Source organism: Oryctolagus cuniculus, chromosome 12 (genome assembly GCF_051225735.1).
Source record: "Oryctolagus cuniculus isolate XC-2025 breed Fujian yellow rabbit chromosome 12, ASM5122573v1, whole genome shotgun sequence".
NCBI classification, from domain to species: domain Eukaryota; kingdom Metazoa; phylum Chordata; class Mammalia; order Lagomorpha; family Leporidae; genus Oryctolagus; species Oryctolagus cuniculus.
In genome coordinates, this window is record NC_142878.1 from 11,837,654 (window position 1) to 11,856,855 (window position 19,202).

At 53.6% G+C, this 19,202-nt stretch overlaps 1 protein-coding gene across 8 annotated transcripts in view; it reads right to left on the reverse strand.

Annotated features, from left to right (window-relative positions):
- The window catches only part of APBA2 (amyloid beta precursor protein binding family A member 2), a 226,444-nt gene that overhangs the window by 167,661 nt on the left and 39,581 nt on the right, over positions 1 to 19,202 (reverse strand). For all 8 annotated transcript variants that reach the window (XM_089311183.1, XM_070053530.2, XM_089311184.1 and 5 more), the window contains exon 2: positions 17,893 to 17,996. The gene's annotated coding sequence lies outside the window, so the exon portion shown is untranslated. The remainder of the gene's footprint in view (positions 1 to 17,892; positions 17,997 to 19,202) is intronic.

A 19,202-nucleotide genomic window follows, 5' to 3' on the forward strand; every position in this document is an offset into this window, starting at 1 on the left:
AAGGCCGAAAGGTGGCCCAGGGCAATCAGCACCCCCTTCCTGAGTTCCCCGGGGCACAGGCTGGCTGGCTAGGCCCAGCTGCACAGGTGCGCTGCTGCCCGTCCTGTGGCACAGATGAGGACCTGAGCCACAGCCCTGCCACAGAACCTGCCCAGGCACATGCAGCGTGCAGCAGGTGCCACTGAGAGTCCAACTCAGCCTATCCGGCTGCAGAGCGCGGCTCCTAACCACTGCGTGGAACAGCCTCTCCCCACGATTGCTTCAAACATTCACTGCAGAGCCAAATGCAACCTATCAGAATCAGCATTTCAGGGGCTGGCACCGCGCTGCTGCTTTCGATGCCGGCGTCCCACACTGAAGTCCCCGGCTGCTCCACTTCCAATCCAGCTCCCTGCTAATGCTCCTGGGAAAACAGGGGAAGACGGCCTGAGTGCTTGTGCCCCTGCCACCCACGTGGGAGACCCGGATGGAGCTCCTGCCTTCCAAGTTGCTAGGACACAAATACCATGTGGTGTGACCCTAACCCCTTGGAAAACAGAGCTGCTAGGTCTTCTTGTGGCCTAGAGACACCGTGAGTTTGGCGAGACCTCCAGGGTACCCGGGGTCTGAGGAAGCTTGGGAACACGAGGGTTCTAGAAACTTTTAACAATAACTAACTCACGGCGCCCATGGCTTCAGGACACTTCCCTAGCTGGGGGTGGGGAGGGGGGAACCCCATGGCAGAGAAGCCGTAGGACTGGAGCTGATGGGACCCAGTCCAGTGGCCTTGGTCCACAGTGGGAGACCCCAGTGGCCAGCTCCTAGTAACCTCGAACTTAACAGCAGAGGCAGAGCAAGCAGCCACCAGGAGGCCCTACCTCCCTGTCTTTTGGGCTTCAGGGCCCCACCGTGAGCAGCAGTGCGCCCTCCCGTGCTGCCACGTACCGTCAGTCACATGGGAAGGGCTGCCACCAGTTTCTGTCCCTCAGTGGATGGCACACCTGAACACGACCAGCTCAGTACACACACCCTAGGAACCGCCCTGCCTCCCAGCAGAACCCGAGCCAGGAGCCCCCGGCCATGCATGTGCAGAGAGAGACAGGAGGCACCTGGCACCCAGCTCAGTTCCCAGCGAGCACCCCCCTACTGAGGGCCCTCCCTGCAGGATACCCCCACCCCACCCAGAGGGAGCACACAGTGAGGGGGAGGGCAGGGTGACCTCAGGATAGCATGGAGCACACAGCAGGCCCGTGACCCACAGGAGGGCCTGGAGGGAGGGCCAGGAAGACCCGAGCGATGCTTTGCCCCTCCGTCAACTGCTTTCATTCCTGTACTAACAGACTGTGAAATGCACATTTCTACCACGCCCGCTTCACAGACTGGGAGGAGGAAGCTGAGGCTCAGTGGACGCCCCCATTAGAGAGGGCTGGGCACAGCCTGTCTCTGGATCGGTCCTGGGTCCCCTCCTTGGCTCCCAGCCCCGGCAGGCTCTCAGCCATCACCATCAGAGCCTCCGGTCCACATCCTGTACAGACACTTCTGTACTTCCCATTACTATTCCTTGGGGGTCTGTCTGCCTGCCCCAGGTGGCACAGCCTAGCCAGGGAGCCCTGGGGCTCTGTGAATGTGGCCGCTACAGCCAATCTGCATCTATACTCCTGACGGGAAGAGGGACGGACCATCGAGAAGAACAAAGGAATCCAGAATGCACCAATGTGTAGGCAGCAGCACCTTGCAGCTGGAGCCATTACAACCTCTGGGGGACACACTGGCCCCTGAGACACAGAACTGGTCACATCTTTGGTCCTGAAAGTGCCAGCCCACATATCAGAGGCAAGACTGTCCCTCCTGCCACTCACCATGGCCGGCCAGGACAGAGGCAAGAGAAGAGAGACGGAGACACCCACAGGGCCCTCCCTGCACAACCGCTTCCAAGACAGGTCAGCATCCAGCCAGGCAGCGAGAAGCTCGGAGGAGACCCCAGAATCACTAGTCATCTCTGCGTGAGACTGTGCCTGCGAACTCAGAGCCACAGCCAACTCCAGGGCCGCTGCAGCGTTCATCTGAACTCACCCCCAGGGCAGGCACAGGGGCAGAGACAGCCACAACGAAGCTCTCTACTGCTCGTTTCACACCTGGCCCGGGGGTCTCAGTGCTGGTGTGTAGCAGCATCAGGCTCTGGTGGCCCAGGGTGATGGCGGCCTTGGCCCCACACTGGAGTCTTGGACATGGCACCCTCTTCTCCTCCAACAGAACCCACTAGTCACAAAGCTCCAATGTGCCATGAGCCTGTGCAGTGTGCTCAGAACTTGGCCCAGTTCCAAGTTCAGAACCACAGACAGCATCGGCCACGTCTATGCCACCTGCCCAGCGTTCAGTACTCAGAGCCCAGTACCAATGTGGACAGCCCCTTAGGGGTTTCTGAGGGGGGAAGCAGTCCTGAGATGCACCTGCTTATGGACAACACTGCACCAGCAACAGGTCACGGTGCGCCCCCGCCAGCCCGTTCCCACCCTCTAACGGCGGGGCCAGAGGCACGGGGAGCAGCAGGGACCCAGCCTCTGTCCCAGCATCAGCTCAGCTCCTCCTGCCTGGCCATTCACTATTTTATATGGACGTAAGTGGGCCGGTTTCCCCTCCAGGTAAACTCGCTGCTCAGAATACTGCAGCAGCTTCCTCTCCACTGGGTGGGTGGCAGATCCACACGTCCCCACTCCAGAACTGCGGTCTTTACGATCACGTGTCCACCCCCCACCCCACCCCCGCCTTCCCTTGATGGAATTAGGAAAATAATATTTTTCATACTTGTAATTAAGAGCAGAACAGATGGCAACAGTTGACAAATCTGCTCACCAGAACCAGTGCGGTGGGATCATGCACAAGACGCGGAGGCCGGGGGCGAATCTGTTGTTCTGGATGTGTGGAAGTCCCACTATCGCACCCCCGGAAGCAGAGCATGGGGGATGCAGGACAGGGACAGGATGGGAGAGGGACCTGGGGAGGGGCTCGTCTGCAGCCAGAGCACAGAGCAGCCGGAATTCAGCCCCAACCCTAGAAAAGTGCTGTGGTCTGAACAGTGTCTGCCCCTCCCACCCCAGGTTAATCCCGAAGCAAATGATCCGACAGCGGTGTTTGGAGGCGGGGCCTTTGGAACACGGTGAGATTAGATGAGTGCATTGGGATGGAGCCCCTGTGACAGAATCCTGGTGGCTTTAATAGGAGAAGGGAGACCCCACAGACCTGGACAGACAGGATGTGTCTCCTGCGTGTCACTGCAGCCACACATGGCTGACCAGTGCAAAAGCCACCTCCTTCTGTCCCACCCTGACCCAGTCCGACACAGAGCACCCTCTCAGGAAAGACAACCACATCCCGAGAGAGGTGAGCCCTGGCACAGCCCTGCAGGGAAAAGCTGACAGATCATCCCCTCTGCGCACCGCTAAGGTCATGTGGGGACCTCCCATTTGCAGCCCCGCTGATTGGAGTCTCAAATTCACCAAAAACACAAGGCATGGGACAAAGCCGACAAACCAGCGGCCATGAGGAGCAGGCAGCCTGGCTTCCTTTGCCGCTGCTTCTGAGGTATTCCTGCAGGAGGTGGCAGGCTCCCTTCTGGGCACAGAGACCAGAGGGGACAGACAGGCCAGGTCCAGGCCCCGGAGCCAGAGCTGGGAAGGCAGACAATGGAGGAGTGAACCACTGGATGCAGGAAATCCAAGGCATGGCAAGAACTTGGGTTTCAGCTCCAGCCTGCAGAGCTTGGAAGCTCTTGCTCCCATCCTGACGACACGAGAAAGCTGGACCATGCAGCTTTACTGGGCTCTTTGGTGACCTAAGTTTAAAACCCGCCCCTGGGGAATCTGGAGAGACAAGGGAGGCTGCAGCGTCACCCCAGTGTCTGCCCTCCTGCACCTGAGCCTGCAGCACCAAGAGCCGACAGCCTGGGTGACAGCGGGGCAGGGGGGACTCCTGGGGGCCTCTGAGCTTTCCCAGGCTTCATCTCCAGGATCCCCACTAGGTTCTCCCCACGAAGACCCAAGAAACACCCCTGGGGCTGGGGTCACAGGATGGGGAAAGATGCCTGTGAGATCCCAGCAGAACCAAGGCCAGGGCAACTTCACCCGAGGACAGTCTCTGAGCCCAGCCCCACTGTCCTCCCCGCCTTGCCCCACAGGGCTGGGGAGAGCACGCAGACGGTCCCCAGGCTGGTTCCACTTTACGATCTTGCTGAGGTTACAGTGTTGCACGAGGGTATCCACACAACCATTCTGCTTTTTGTTTTCAGCGCTCTAGGCACGCGTGAGGTGTGATGTACAGCATGTTAGGTGCGTGAGTGTATTTTCAGCTGAGGACGTCTCCAGGGTGGGGATACTGAGACATGCAGTACAGATGTTGAGGAACATCTGCCTAAGAAGAAATACACATGACGGTCACAGCCCAGGGACAGGCCCACCAAGGACAGATTCAGTCATGGGGTTACAGGCCAGCAGCCCTCACATCTTACAACTGTGCCAGCAGCCTCCAGGGTGACAGTGGGGGACTAAAGCTGAAAGAGCTGCAGACACAGACTCTAAGGAGGACTTGGGGCAGCCCAAAGTCAAGGCCAGGAAACAAAAACAAGGACCCTGGAAGAAACGGAGCCCTCTGACACCTGCAGACACAACAAGCATTACACACAGCCCAATTCACAAACCCTCATGCTGAAGGCTCTCCTACCCCAGTTCTGACTTCCCACTGCAGTATGTCTGGCTTTTAAGAACACAATACAGGTGTTAAAGAGACCATATAAATAGCATCAAGTGCCTGGTAATAACAATAGACAGAATTAAAAAGGAGGGAATGTCCAGTGTGGGAAGCAGTCCACACAGCAGACTCATAGAATGACAATTGCTTTAAGTAACACTCTGACCTCAGAATCAGCCCTTAAGGCATTCGGATGTGGCTGAAAAGCCCATGATGGAAAAGCAGGCATGGAAAGCCAGGACACTGTGGCAAAAATTATCCTACATGAAGGACCTCTGTGAATGAGATCCCAGGGGAAAGAAGGGGCCATCAAAGAAGGATGTACTTTTCTCTGAAGGGAGGAGAGAACTTCTACTTTGCTTGTGGCCTTGTCTGAATACTGACAGAGTTTGTGATCACAAAAGGCTTCCATAGCCTTGGCAGCTCATGGCAAGAGCCTTGGGTGATCACTGATGTCATAAATAAGAGCGTCAATTGTTTAATCAACAACAGGAGTCACTGTGCACCTGCTCCCCATGCAGGACCTCTGTCCTCAATGAGTTGTACTATGAGAATTAACTGTAAAACTGTACTCACAGTATTCTTTACATTGTATGCATGTATGTGTGCAAACTGTTGAAATGCATACTTAGTATAGAGTTTATCTTCCATAAAAAGTTTATTAAAAATTAATCTTAAAGCAGAATGGGATGGCAGAAGGAGTAGGAGGTAGGATGGAAGTGGGGGATGGAGGGCTGGTATGGAGGGAAAAACCACTATTTCCTAAAGTTGTACCTATGAAAATTGTATTCATTAAATAAAAACTTTAAAATAAAAAAAGAAGATGACCACCACATTACAATGGGGCTGGCATCAGTGCATAGTGGCCGGCACTGTGGCACAGCAAGTTAAAGCCCTGGCCTGAAATGCCGGCATCCCATATGGGTGCTGGTTCTGGTGCTGGCTGCACCACTTCCAATCCTATGGCCTGGGAAAGCAGTGGAAGATGGCCCAAGTCCTTGTGCCCCTGCATCCATGTGCAAGACCTGGAAGAAGCTCCTAGATCCTGGCTTCAGCCTGGCCCAGCCCTGGCTGTTGGGGCCATATGGGAAGTGAACCAGCAAATGGACAATCCCTCTCTGTGTGTGTGTCTCTCTGTGTGTGTGTCTCTCTGTCTCTTTGTCTCTGTCTCTCTCTGTCTCTCCCTATCTCTGCAACTCTGCCTTTCAAATAAATAATAAAATAAATCTTTTTTAAAATGAAGAACACATTACAAGGCATATCAAAGGGCAACAGGGCAAAAAACAATCACATTCTGGAGAGAGAAAGCAAGCATCAGACCCAGACCTGGTATGACACAGTTTCAAGAATCATCAGACTGGGAACTTACAGTACTTCTGATTAATATGGTAAGGGTTCTAGAGGAAAAAGAAGACAACGTGTGAGAAAAGATGAGTAATACAGACAGAGTGACAAAGTCTAACCAAGAATCTCTGTGCTAGAAAGGTTTGAAAAAGAGAAGAGATGAAGACAGAGAGGGATGACCGGCTCACTGACATGGCCAAAGGAAAAGAAAACTCAACTTACATCTCCCACACTGAAATGTAAAGAAAACAAAAATGGGATAAGAAAAAAAAATAACAAAGATGACACATGGAACTGGAATATCAAAAGAAGACAAAAGACAGAGAAGAAAAAATATTTGAGTTAATAAAGCAATTTTTCCCAAACTTAATGACAGATATCAAAACAAAAATCTAGAAATCTCCAAGAATAATTACTTTAAGAAACAATTCAGGAGGGGCTGGTGCCGTGGCTCATTTGGTTAATCCTCCGCCTGCAGCGCCGCCTTCCCATATGGGCACTGGTTCTAGTCCCAGCTGCTCCTCTTCCAATCCTGCTCTCTGCTGTGGCCTGGGAAAGCAGTGGAGGATGGCCCAAGTGCTTGGGCCCTGCACCCACGTGGGAGACTGGGAAGAGGCTCGAGGCTCCTGGCTCCTGGCTCCTGGCTCCTGGCTTCGGATCGGCGCAGCTCTGGCCATTGTGGCCATTTGGGAAGTGAACCATCGGAAGGAAGACCTTTCTCTCTGTCTCTCCCTCTCACTGTCTGTAACTCTACCTCTCAAATAAATAAATAAAATCTTTGAAAAAAAGAAAGAAAGAAACAGTGCAGGCTGGAAACCTGAGCCTACACAAGGATAAGAGGAATATCCAAACAGGAATAAATGAAGGCAAGATAAGTTTCTATTTTTCTTACTCCTACTGAATCTAAGAAACAGGTGTTTACTTAAAGCAGTGATAGTAACAATGAGTTAGGCTACTGTGGTTTACAGAGACGTGAAATCAAGGTCAGCAATGTCACAAGGGACAGGAAGGAGGAGCTGGGAGCATTCTGCGATAAAGGACTTGTAGCAAGCATGAAGAGGTACAGTATCACCTAAAGATGGGCTTAGGTTACTTTTAAATGTCTCCTGTAGGGGCCAGCGCTGTGGAGCAGTGGGTAAAGCCACCACCTGTGGTGTCAGCTTTCCTGATAGGCACTGGTTTGAGTTCCGGCTGCTCCACTTCTCATCTAGCTCTGTGCTAATGTGCCTGGGAAGGCAGAAGAAGATGGCCCAAATGCTTGGCTACTGCACCCACATGGGAGACCCGGAAGAAGCTCCTGGCTTCAGACAGGCCCAGTTCCAGTCATTGTAGCCATTTGGGAACTGAACCAGTGTGTGAAAGACTTCCCTATCTATCTCTCCCTCTCTGTTTCTCTCTTTCTCTCTGTAACTCTGCTTTCCAAGTAAGTAATTAAATTGCTAAAAAATTGTGCCTTGTATGGAATAGCCCTCTGGATGCCCATATCCTTATTGGGGTGCCCAGGTCAAGTCCTGACTCTGGCTCGTGACTCCAGTTGCCTGCCTGGGAGACCCTGGGATGCAGCAGGCGATGGCTCTGGTGGGGGGTCCCTGCCATCCACAAGAGAGACTTGAGCTGCATTCCCAGCTCAGCCCAGCCAAGCCCTGGCCGCTGTCCCAGGCATTCAGAGAGTGGAAACGTAGATGGGAGTTCTCTGTCAAAGTCACCCCCTCTTTGTAATTAAAAAAAAAAAATACAGAAAAGGAAAAATACATATTATAAACTCCAAGATACCAAAAAAATTAAAGGAGATATTAATGGTACATTGAGAGAGGAGATACATAGAAATCATATTAAATGGTCAGTTAAAATCAGAAGAGGGAGGGTCAGGGCTGTGGCATAGCAGGTAAAGCCACTCCTGCAGCACCAGCAGCCCATGTGGGCACCAGTTCGAGTCCCGGCTGCTCTACTTCCAAGGCAGCTCCCTGCTAATGCACCTGGGAAAGCAGCGGAGGATGGTCCCAGTGTTTGGGCCCCTGCACCCTCGTGGAAGACCCAGAGGAAGCTCTGGCTCCTGGCTTCGGCCTGGCTCAGCTTCAGCTGTCGTGGCCATTTGGGAGTAAATCAGTGAATGGAAGACCTAACTCTGCCTTTCAAATAAATACATAAATCTTACAAAAAAAAAAAAAAAAAAAAAAGACTCCACTCGGTCTCCACCAGGAATTCAGTTGAAGCGGAGAGCACTGCCTGGTTCAGAGTAAAGGCAGACAGTGAGACACCACGTTAACTCCAGGACGGGAAGGCTGCAGCCAATCCCAACCTCAGACTCTGTGGACTTCAGACCAAGGGACGTTATCAGGGCCCAAGAAGAAGACGGGCCCACACGTGAAGGAGGAAGCGTTCAGTTCCTCACACAGACGCCATCTTCCTAAATGGCCCTGCACCCAACAACTCAGCATCAAAACATCTGAGCCGAGAAGCAGAGAATCCACCTCTGTAGCTGGAGACCCCTGAAACCGCCCCAACAGAACTCACAGCAAACACGGCTGGCTCCCTCCAATCCCGCTGTCAATCAACTCAGCCTGACTGACAGGTACAGAACACGCCCTCTGGTCACAGCAAACGTTGTCGCCAAGCTGGCCTGGAATCCTCACCACAGCAGAGCCCGTGCAGGGCCACAAAGCACATCTCAGCAAGTGTGTCCAGAACAGGAACCACACGAAACATGCTCTCAGATCAGAACAGAATTAAACAAAAAATCAACAGCGGTGAGGCAGGGAGAATCCCCTAACAGTACTAATTAAACAACACAATTCTAAATAACACATGGGCCAAAGAGGAAATTATCAAGAGAAATCGTTTAAAGCCTTTATAAATTAAATTAAAGTGAAAATACTACATATCAAAATGTGTAGAATGTAACCAAAGTAGTGCCTGGATGCATATAATAAATATAGAAAATCAATATCCTAAATGTTTTAGGGGCTTAAGCTTAACGTGATTTTTATTTATTTTTTAAAAGACTGATTTATTTATTTGAAAAACAGAGTTAGAGAAGGCAGAGGCAGAGAGAGAGAAAGAGAGGGGGAGGGAGAGAGGGAGAGAGGAGAGAGGGAGAGAGGGAGAGGGAGGAGAGGGAGAGGGGGGAGAGGGAGGAGAGGGAGGAGAGGGAGGAGAGGGAGGAGAGGGAGGAGAGGGAGGAGAGGGAGGAGAGGGAGGAGAGGGAGAGGGAGAGGTTTCTATGCACTGGTTCACTCCCCAAATGGTGACAATGGCTGGAGCTGGGCCAATCCAAAGCCAGGAGCCAGAGGCTTCTTCAGGGTCTCCCATGGAGGTGCAGAGGCCCAAGCACTTGGGCCATCTCCTACTGCTTTCCCAGGCCATAGGAGAGAGCTGGACTGGAAATGGAGCAGCCGAGACTCAAACTGGCCCCCATATGGAATGCTGGCACTGTAAGTGGCAGCTTTACTCGCTATACGACAGCACCAGCCCCTCAACAAGATTTTTTAAAAATGAAAACCGCAAGCTTGAAGGAAAATAATAAAAATTGTAGCAGAAATCAATAAAATTGATAACAGGAAAATAGAGAAAATCAACCAATCTTAAAATCTGTTTTTTTAACCACAGTAACCAAGAAAAATGAGAGAAAACACAAATAAGCAAGACCACACATGAAAGAGGCATCATCAATACTTAGTCCACAGACATCCAAAGGACAATAAAAGAATAGTACAAAGAACTCTAGGCCAATGCGATAATTTAAATAAAATGAATGAATTCTTATTTTTAAAAATTTAATTAATTTATTTGAAAGGCAGACAGCAATCATCCACCTGCTCCTTCACTCCCCAAATGTCCACAGAAGCATGGACTGGGCCAGCAGAAGCCAGGCAAGGGGACTCCACCCAGATGGCGCACACAGGTGGCAGGAACTCAGCACTGGGGCCATTTCCTGCTGCCTTCCAGGGTGCACATTAGCAGGAAGCTGGGTCAGGAGTGGAGCAGGGACTCGAACCCAGGGACCCAATACCAGGTGCAGGTGTCTCACCTGGCGACAATAACCAGGCCGAATGCCTCCCCCGGACCAATTCTTTAAAAGACACACAGTTCCAAAACTCACACACAAACCAAACAGCTCTACCAATTAAACTGGGTAAGTGCCGACGCCACGGCTCACTAGGCTAATCTTCCACCTTGCGGCACCAGCACACCGGGTTCTAGTCCCGGTCGGGGAGCCAGATTCTGTGCCGGTTGCCCCTCTTCCAGGCCAGCTCTCTGCTGTGGCCAGGGAGTGCAGTGGAGGATGGCCCAAGTGCTTGGGCCCTGCACCCCATGGGAGACCAGGAAAAGCACCTGGCTCCTGGCTTCGGATCAGCGCAGTGCACCGGCCGCGGCGGCCATTGGAGGGTGAACCAACAGCAAAAGGAAGACCTTTCTCTCTGTCTCTCTCTCTGTCACTGTCCACTCTGCCTATGAAAAATAAATTAATTAATTAAAAAAATAAACTGGGTAAGTACAAACTACCCAAAATAAAACCCCTGGGCCCAAACAGCTTCACTGCATAATTCCACCAAACATTTAAGGAAGAAATGATACCAGCTCCCTACAATCTATTCCAGAAATTAGAAGAAGGAAAATTTCCTAACCCATTCTATGAATCCAGAATTACCCTGTCACAAGCAAAGAAGCTACAAGAAGAACTACAGACAAATACCTTTTATGAATGCGTCACTTAAAACCCCCATGGCAGGCATCAGCTGTGGTTAAGACGTCCTTTGGGCCACCCACATCCCATATCAGATGTCCAGTTTGAGTCCCAGGCTCTGCTTCCATTCCAAGTCCCTGCTAATGCACACACTCCGGGAGGCAGCAGATGACGGTTCAAGCACCCAGGTCCCTGACACCCAGTGGGGAAACACAGACAGAGCTCCTGGCTCCTGGCTTTGGTCTGGCCCCACTGTGGCCACTGCAGTCATTTGGGGAGTGAACCAGCAGATGGAAAATTTCTCTGTCTCTCTCTCTCAAATAAAATGAAAATAAAAAATGATTTTTAAGCCGGCGCCGTGGCTCAATAGGCTAATCCTCCACCTTGCGGCGCCGGCAAACCGGGTTCTAGTCCTGGTTGGGGCGCCGGATTCTGTCCCGGTTGCCCCTCTTCCAGGCCAGCTCTCTGCTATGGCCAGGGAGTGCAGTGGAGGATGGCCCAGGTGCTTGGGCCCTGCACCCCATGGGAGACCAGGAAAAGCACCTGGCTCCTGGCTCCTGCCAGGATCAGCGCGGTGCGCCGGCTGCAGCGGCGGCCATTGGAGGGTGAACCAGCGGCAAAAGGAAGACCTTTCTCTCTCTGTCTCTCTCTCTCACTGTCCACTCTGCCTGTCAAAAAAAAATAAATAAATAAATAAAATAAAATAAAAAAAAAATGATTTTTAAATCTTTAAGAAAATATAAAATCAAATCCAACAATGTATAAAAAGAATTATACACTGCAACCAAGTGGGATTTTGCAAATGTTGATTAAACATCAGAAAAACTGATATATATAATAATTTACATCACTAAGTTAAAGATGAAAAATCGTATGTCAATTGACATAGATACAGAGTCTGACAAAATCCCACACCCATTCCTGATTTAAAGCAAACAAGGCAGGCATTTAGTGTAATAAAGATGTCAGTTAAGAGTGCCTGGGTTGGGGCTGGCACCGTGGCTCACTTGGTTAATCCTCCACCTGCGGCACCGGCATCCCATATGGGCGCCGGTTCTAGTTCTGGCTGCTCCTCTTCCAGCCCAGCTCTCTGCTGTGGCCTGGGAAAGCAGTAGAAGACGGCCCAAGTCCTTGGGCCCCTGCACCCACATGGGAGACCTGGAGAAAGCTCCTGGCTCCTGGCTTTAGATTGGTGCAGCTCCAGCCGTTGAGGCCATTTGGAGAGTGAACCAACGAAAGGAAGACCTTTCTCTCTCTCTCTCTCTCCTCTCTCCTCTCTCTCTCTCTTCTCTCTCACTGTCTGTAACTCTACCTGAAGGAAGACCTTTCTCTCTCTCTCTCTCTCTCTCCTCTCTCTCTCTCTTCTCTCTCTTCTCTCTCTTCTCTCTCACTGTCTGTAACTCTACCTGTCAAATAAATAAATAAAATCTTAAAAAAAAAAAAAAAAGAGTGCCTGGGTTTAGTTCCTGGCTCTGGTCCCTAACTTCAGCTGGGAGGCAACAGTGATGATTCAAGCAGTTGGGTTCCTGCCACCCACATGGAAGACTCAGACCCCCACTGCACCCTCACCACAGCCCCAACCAATGCAGACATTTGGGGAGTAAACCAGCACATGGGAGCTAGCTCTCACCCTTCCTCTCTCTGCCTCTCTCAAATAAATGAATAGAAGTCAACAACACTTGCCAAATTAGGACCCGAGAACAATCCTCTACTGGATAAAGAATATCCACACAAAACCCGAGAGCCATTATGATGGAATTGCAAGTAACACACAGTGAGGTGTTCTTCATACCCCGTGCATCATCCATAGTAAAACAAACAAAAATAACAGGGATTGGCAAGGATGGGGAAAAAATCAAAACCCTCACCCATCACCGGTGGGAATGCAGAAACAGGCTACGCACAGAATTACTACACGACCCAAGAATTCCACCACTAAGTACGTACAGCAAATAATGAGAAACAGATAGTGCGACAAATACGCACACTCCATGGTCGTAGCAGAATTCTTCACGACAGCCAAAAGGCAATGCAACCCCGTGTCTGCCCGCTGACGGATGGATAAGCAGACGAGGGCCACCCGTACAGCGAGGTCGTGCTCAGTCACAGAGGGACTGACGCTGTGACACGTGCTCCCACTGGGGCCATCCTCGGAAACAGCACACCCCGTCAAGGTCAGACACGGAAGCTCTCACGCCGTCCCAGCTGCGGCTCACAGAACGCATCCACAGGAGGCAGATCCAAGAGGCAGAAACAGACTGGTGACTGCCAGGGGCTGGGGCCACCAGGACCAAGCAACGACCACTTAGTGGGCACTGACCCATGTAGGAACCAAGGGGGTAGGAGGCCCTGGGGGATGACCCCCGGGGTCTGAAGGTTGTCTTCGGCTAGGATGGGAGAGTCCTGGAACCAGGAGAGCGATGACGGTCACAGGGCATCAGGCATATGCTAAGTGTCGCTCAGTGGCACGCTCTGCAGTCGCTAATGGTCATCTGACGCACGCGAATTTTACCTACTTTAGAAGGCTATGGACAACAGCCTGTCTAGCAGTGACACACTGGACACTGCCCCAGGACTCAGAATCAGACAAGGGGCAGGAGCACAGCGGTGCTGCTGGGCAGCTGGGAAAGTCGAGAGCATGGACTGGACGCATCAGCAGCAGGTGCCGTCTGCGAGTGCCAGGGTGGAGAGCCGACCAGGGCCAGCTAAAGGGTGACCAGGCCGACTTGGGGTTTTCAGGACGCCCTCCTGCACCTTCTGTTGAAGTCACATAAAACCATACAGAGAAGGACAAACAGGAAGCAACACTATGCCTAAAACTCACAGGGGGCAGCAGGCAGAGGCCTCCTGGGGCCCCACCTCTGCCCCACCTCCCAGAGCTGGCAGGGCGGGAGTGGAGAGGCCCGCACAGGGAGGGCCGGAGCAGGGAGCAGGGGCTAAGGGCGACAGGAGGAGGAGCAGCAGGATGCCCGCTGCCTGCAGGAGGCCAGGATGTTCTCTGGACAAAAGGCATCCTGGGCTCTAGACATGGGCAGGTGGGGGCGGAGCCATGGCATAGAGGGCGGGGTGTGGGAGGAGGGCGGAGCCGGGGACTGGCTGAGACTGCTTGCTGAGAGCTGGGGTCCCTCCAGTGCCCTGGGCCTCTGCAGGCTACAGTCGCATCCTGGAGACATCACAGGTTCAGTTCCAGACCCGGCAATAAAGCCAGCACTGCAGCACAGCAATTCACAGGAGATTTTCCCAGGACGCCCGGAAGTCACAGACCCTACAATGTAGCCAATGCGTGTGCGGTAACATTGTGCCTTTAAAAAATGTGCACACCTAATTTTAAATACTTAGTTGCTAAAAAACGCTATTATGTGAGCTGATGGAAAAATGGTACTGACAGAGCTGCTCCGCACCCAAAGGGTGGCCGCTAGCCTCCTGTCTGGAAAAACACAGCATCCCCAGAGCACCACAAAGCGATGCAAAACACAGCACAGCCCACCTGAACCTCAGAGCAAGGCGTCTGTTACTGTCTTCCACCAAGCGGGCCCTGACCGACACTGTACAATGATGCAGCCTACAGGGATGCTGTAGCTACACTGGTCAGACGGAGCAGCTCCAGGGAAGAACCTGGCGTTACAGTCATCTCTCCCGGGGCTGGCACTGTGGCCCAGCGGGTTAAGCCACTGCCTGAGATGCCAGTATCCCACACGCAGCACCAGTTCCCATCCTGGCTGCTCGGCTTCCAGTCCGGCTCCCTGCTACTGCCGCTGGGAAGGCAGTGGAAAACGGCCCAAGTGCCTGGGCCCCTGCACCCATGGATGGAGGACCTGACTCTCAGCTTCCACCTGGCCCAGATCTGGCTGCTGTGGCCATTTGGGGAACAAACCAGCAGACTGAAGATCTCTCTCTCTCTCTCTCTCTCTCTCTCACTCTGCTTTTCAAAACATAACTAAATCTCTTTCTGAAATCATCTTTAGCGACAGGAAGTCATGAGATACCAGTGTAACTTGTGTATTCTTCACAGACATGGAGCTAAGTCTCAGAGGAAACAGCCAGGGGAGCTGCAAGGGGCAGTCTTGGGAGTGGGAGGGGCATGGGACTGGGAGGCTGTGGCCAGGGGTCTGCTAGCTTTGCACACGAATAGGCATTACATGGATAAAGTGAAAACAGACTTCAGAAAAGTGGGTCAAGACAGGCCGTCGGCCGGCGCCGCGGCTCACTAGGCTAATCCTCTGCCTTGCGGCACCGGCACACCGGGTTCTAGTCCCGGTCGGGGCGCCGGATTCTGTCCCGGTTGCCCCTCTTCCAGGCCAGCTCTCTGCTGTGGCCAGGAGTGCAGTGGAGGATGGCCCAAGTCCTTGGGCCCTGCACCCCATGGGAGACCAGGAGAAGCACCTGGCTCCTGGCTTCGGATCAGCGCGGTGCGCCGGCTGCAGCGCACCAGCCGCAGCGGCCATTGGAGGGTGAACCAACGGCAAAGAAGACCTTTCTCTCTGTCTCTCTCTCTCACTATCCACTCTGCCTGTCAAAAAAAAAAAAAAAAAAAAAAAGGCCACGAAGGGGGCCGAGGGTGGGTGGCACAGCTCATGCCACAGCTGGTGGTGCCGGCAAGGGCCCATGCGAGGGCCAGGCCTTGGTTTCCCCAGCCCCCAGCACAGGGCCCAGTGCAGTGGCAGTGGGTGGCCAAGGGTCTGCACCTGCCTCTCGTGATGATGGGGAGGAGCTGCAGGTGCATCACCATTCGGGACCCACTGTAACGCCCTCAGCAGTGCTATGGGCGCCCATAAGGGCTCCACAACCACGTCACAGGCCGCCATGTCGGAATGCCTTGGGTCCATTCCTGCCTCCAGCACCCTGCTAATGTTGGTCCCCACCTTGGGGCGGGGGGCAGTGATGATGGCTCAACGAGTTGGGTTCCAGCCCCTCGCGTGGGAGATCTGAACTGAGTCCCAAGCTCCCAGCTCCAGGCTGGCCCAGCCCCAGCTGTTGTGGGCATCTGGAGAGTGAACAAGCAAACAGGAGTGCGCTCCCTCACTCTCGCTCTCTCTGCCTCTCAAATCAGTGTTTTAAAATCTAAGGGTTTTTTGGTGAAAAAATAACAGAAACCCATGCAGAGTTCTCTCATGATACACTTTCCATGAACTTTCTGAAGCCCTCTCGTGTGTGTGTGTGTGTGTGTGTGTGTGTGTACTTGTACACCATGCAGCCTAAGCGTGTAGTAAGCTACCCCATGTATAGCATATATGTGAATTGTGCCATATATTTATACTCTTGGATACAAACAGTGCCGCTCATTGCACCTGTGATAAAGAGAACAACCCAAGCTTAAACCAAGGACAAGAGAAAATAACGCGACCCAGACACCCAGCAGAGAGGAGTCGTCTGAGGCTGCCGCCAGCCTCACACACCAGACTGTTTGTCCAGTAAACTTTTTCATAAACAATGGAGCCCAAAATAACAACATGTATAGCATGGCAAACGTATAACGCACTACAGTCATTCATTAGCGTCATCAAGTCTCACATACTATATGTAATTATACCTAGATGGGCTATGCTTTTTTAAATTTTTCCTTTTTCTTTTTTAATTTGAAAGGCAGAGAGACAGAGACAGAGAGCTCCCATCCTCAGGTTCGCTCCCACACAGGCTGTGGACCTCATTACAGCTGCCCTGGGAGACTAACACAAGTGTGGCCGCCCTCACTCCCCCGGGGACACATCCTCAGACCCAAGCCCGGCCAGGTGGCTGGGACACAGCCTAAGATCCCACGCAACCACCCATGGGGACTTTCTGGGGAGGCATCCAGTGTCTCAGACTGCCCAGCCCGCTGCCCTAGGGAAGCCCTGCCCATAGTGGCAGAACTGTGGGCTGGCCTCCTGGATCAAGAGCAAATGGCCTGGGATGCCGAACAACTTAGGAATCACTAGGGTGGGCGTTGTGGTGCCAGTTCAAGTCCCGGCTGCCCCACTTCCAATCCAGCTCCCTGCTGATGCATATGGGAAGGCAGCAGAAGATGGTCCAGGTGCTTGGGCCCCTGCACCCACCTGAGACACCCGGATGGAGTTCCAGGCTCCTGGCTTCATCCTGGCCCAGCCCTGGTCATTAAAGCCATTTGGGGAGTGAACCAGCAGATGTAAGATCTCTAATTGTAACTCTGCCTTTCAAATAAATAAAACAAACCTTTAAAAGGGAATTACTAATTATGATGATTGCTTCTTGCCAGCCCCTGCTTCTGGGGCTCCCAGGAAGAACTGATCAACTGGATGCCTAGGGTCCCGTCAACTGCCCAAGAAAGCAACACAGCGCCGTATGGGTGACCGGAGGTGCTCCGAGCAGCAGAGAGAAGAGGTTGGTGGGCCCCAGGCAGGATCAAGGCCAGCCCGCCAGGGTCCTCTGTGTGTCCCTTTGTCCTCTGGGATCGCCCACTCTCCTGCCTGTCTTTTCAGTCAGCCCTCCAGATCTGCAGGTCCGGTACGCAATTATTCGATCTGACCGACCAAGGATCAGAATCATGCAGTAAAACAAAATTCTAGAAAGTTCCAAAAAGCAACACTTGAACTTGCCGTCCATAGAGGGCTACACTGAATCCACGGAAAGGAAGCAGCGTGCAGGCCCCGCCGGGCCTCCCAGGCCCTCGGCCTCCCCCTGGCGCTCCTGGGGGAGCACTGTTAGCCTGAGTCACGCTTGTGGGCCACACAGTCAGGCCTGCGACAGTTGCGTCCTCCGTACTGAACGTGCACAGCCCACTTTCCTGTGTCAGAAAAAACAGCATCCACGTGGCGATCCCCTGCATGACGTCCGACGCGTCAGCCGGCGATGATCTACACACGCGGGAGGCGGCCTGCGGGGTCTCTGCAGATACCACGCCGTCTGCTCTAGCAGACACGAGCACCCACAGAGCTCGGGGCCCACATGGATCTCCCGGGACCCGCATCCTGTGCAGATTCAGGGACAACCATTAAGCGTCCAATTTGCAAAAGCAGAAAACGACGGAACCATTTAGCGTAGCCGCACCTTGACCGCGGCTGGACAGGCGCAGGCGCCGGCAGCAGACCCGTCCTCAGGGCTCCGTGCAGCACGCGAGCCAAGGCTCACCTCAGCCACGCAGTACGCACACAAGCGGCATCACGGGGACCGCGACGCGTCCTACTCACCGCGTTTCCAGGCACAAGACGAGCCTCTCCCGGCACGCCGGACGCTGCTGGCGGACACGGCGGTCTCCCACGAGAGATTCAGCTGCGCTGGGATATTCCAGAGACTGGAAGAGAACATAAGCATGGCGTCGGTCAGCTGAGCCAGCAGACCCCTCACTCGCAGATGGGGGGGTCCCTGGCCACGCGCCTCAACCACACAGCTAACGGACCACGAAAAGCAGCCCCAAATAGGATCCGCAGCCAGAGCAGGCCAACATTTTAAAAACAAGTGGGCCGGGATGCCCGCCCCCCAGGTTCTCACGGGAGCCCCCACGTGAGTCAGCGGAGGTCAGGATGTCGCGGTAATCAACAGCCTGGGGCCGTCGCAGCCCCCAACCCCTCGGCAGGAAGACGCAGAAATCCTGTCCCATTCACGTTTTGGGTTCCGGTTGCTCTGGCCGGAAATGAAGCGCATCCCCCAAGGCTGTGACCCCCACTTGCTCATTAAATGGTGCAGGACAGAGGGCCTGGTGCCTTCTGGGTCATTCACCTTCAAACAGCCTGCATGTGCGTACTGCATGTGGGGCAGGGGCCGGACCCACCAGACACCCGCAGCACCTGCGTCAGTGGCCGGACCGAGCCACCCAAGTGGGCAGCGATACTCGGTCTGCAGTAGCAGGCGACCGGCTGTGCTCACCCTGCGCCCCCACCCCCAGCAGACCAGCGCCATGGCGCATCAGCCCGCCCAGGGGCACAGCTTGGCTCCCATCCTAGCCTGGCCATGGAGAGCCTGGGATGCCCAGGTCACCTCCCTGTGGCCCGGGGTCCTCACCTCAAAGCTTTCTTATCTCAGTCTCAGTGCACTGAGCTGCCATGCACCTGTCCCCAATCCTCCGTCCCTCAACCGCATCAGACGTGGCTGCACGAGGTGCCTGAGCTTTCGTGCCAACAGCTGCCGCCCTGCTCCAGTGTGTCTGCAGCCCACAGACTGCCCAGGTCCAACCACCAGCCCCTCCTGCTGTGGGCCCACTCAGATACTGAGGGATGAGGGTGGGGTGCAGTCCATCTGTGGGGCAGCCAGGCCAAACCATTTGCCAGGGCTGCCCACCAAGGTCACCAACTCTGAACCACGATACGCACGGTGAGTGACGTCTGGGGCCACACACCAACGCTATGCCTCACCTCTCCCATGCCTGTGTTTGAGCCATTTTCTTTGCTGTTCCTACAGAACATTCCTGGAAAACTCCTACCCATCCCTCAAAACCCCACGGGGGTGGGGGGGATGCCCCAGAATTCCAGAACTCTGGCACAGTCCCAGCACTCTCAGCCCT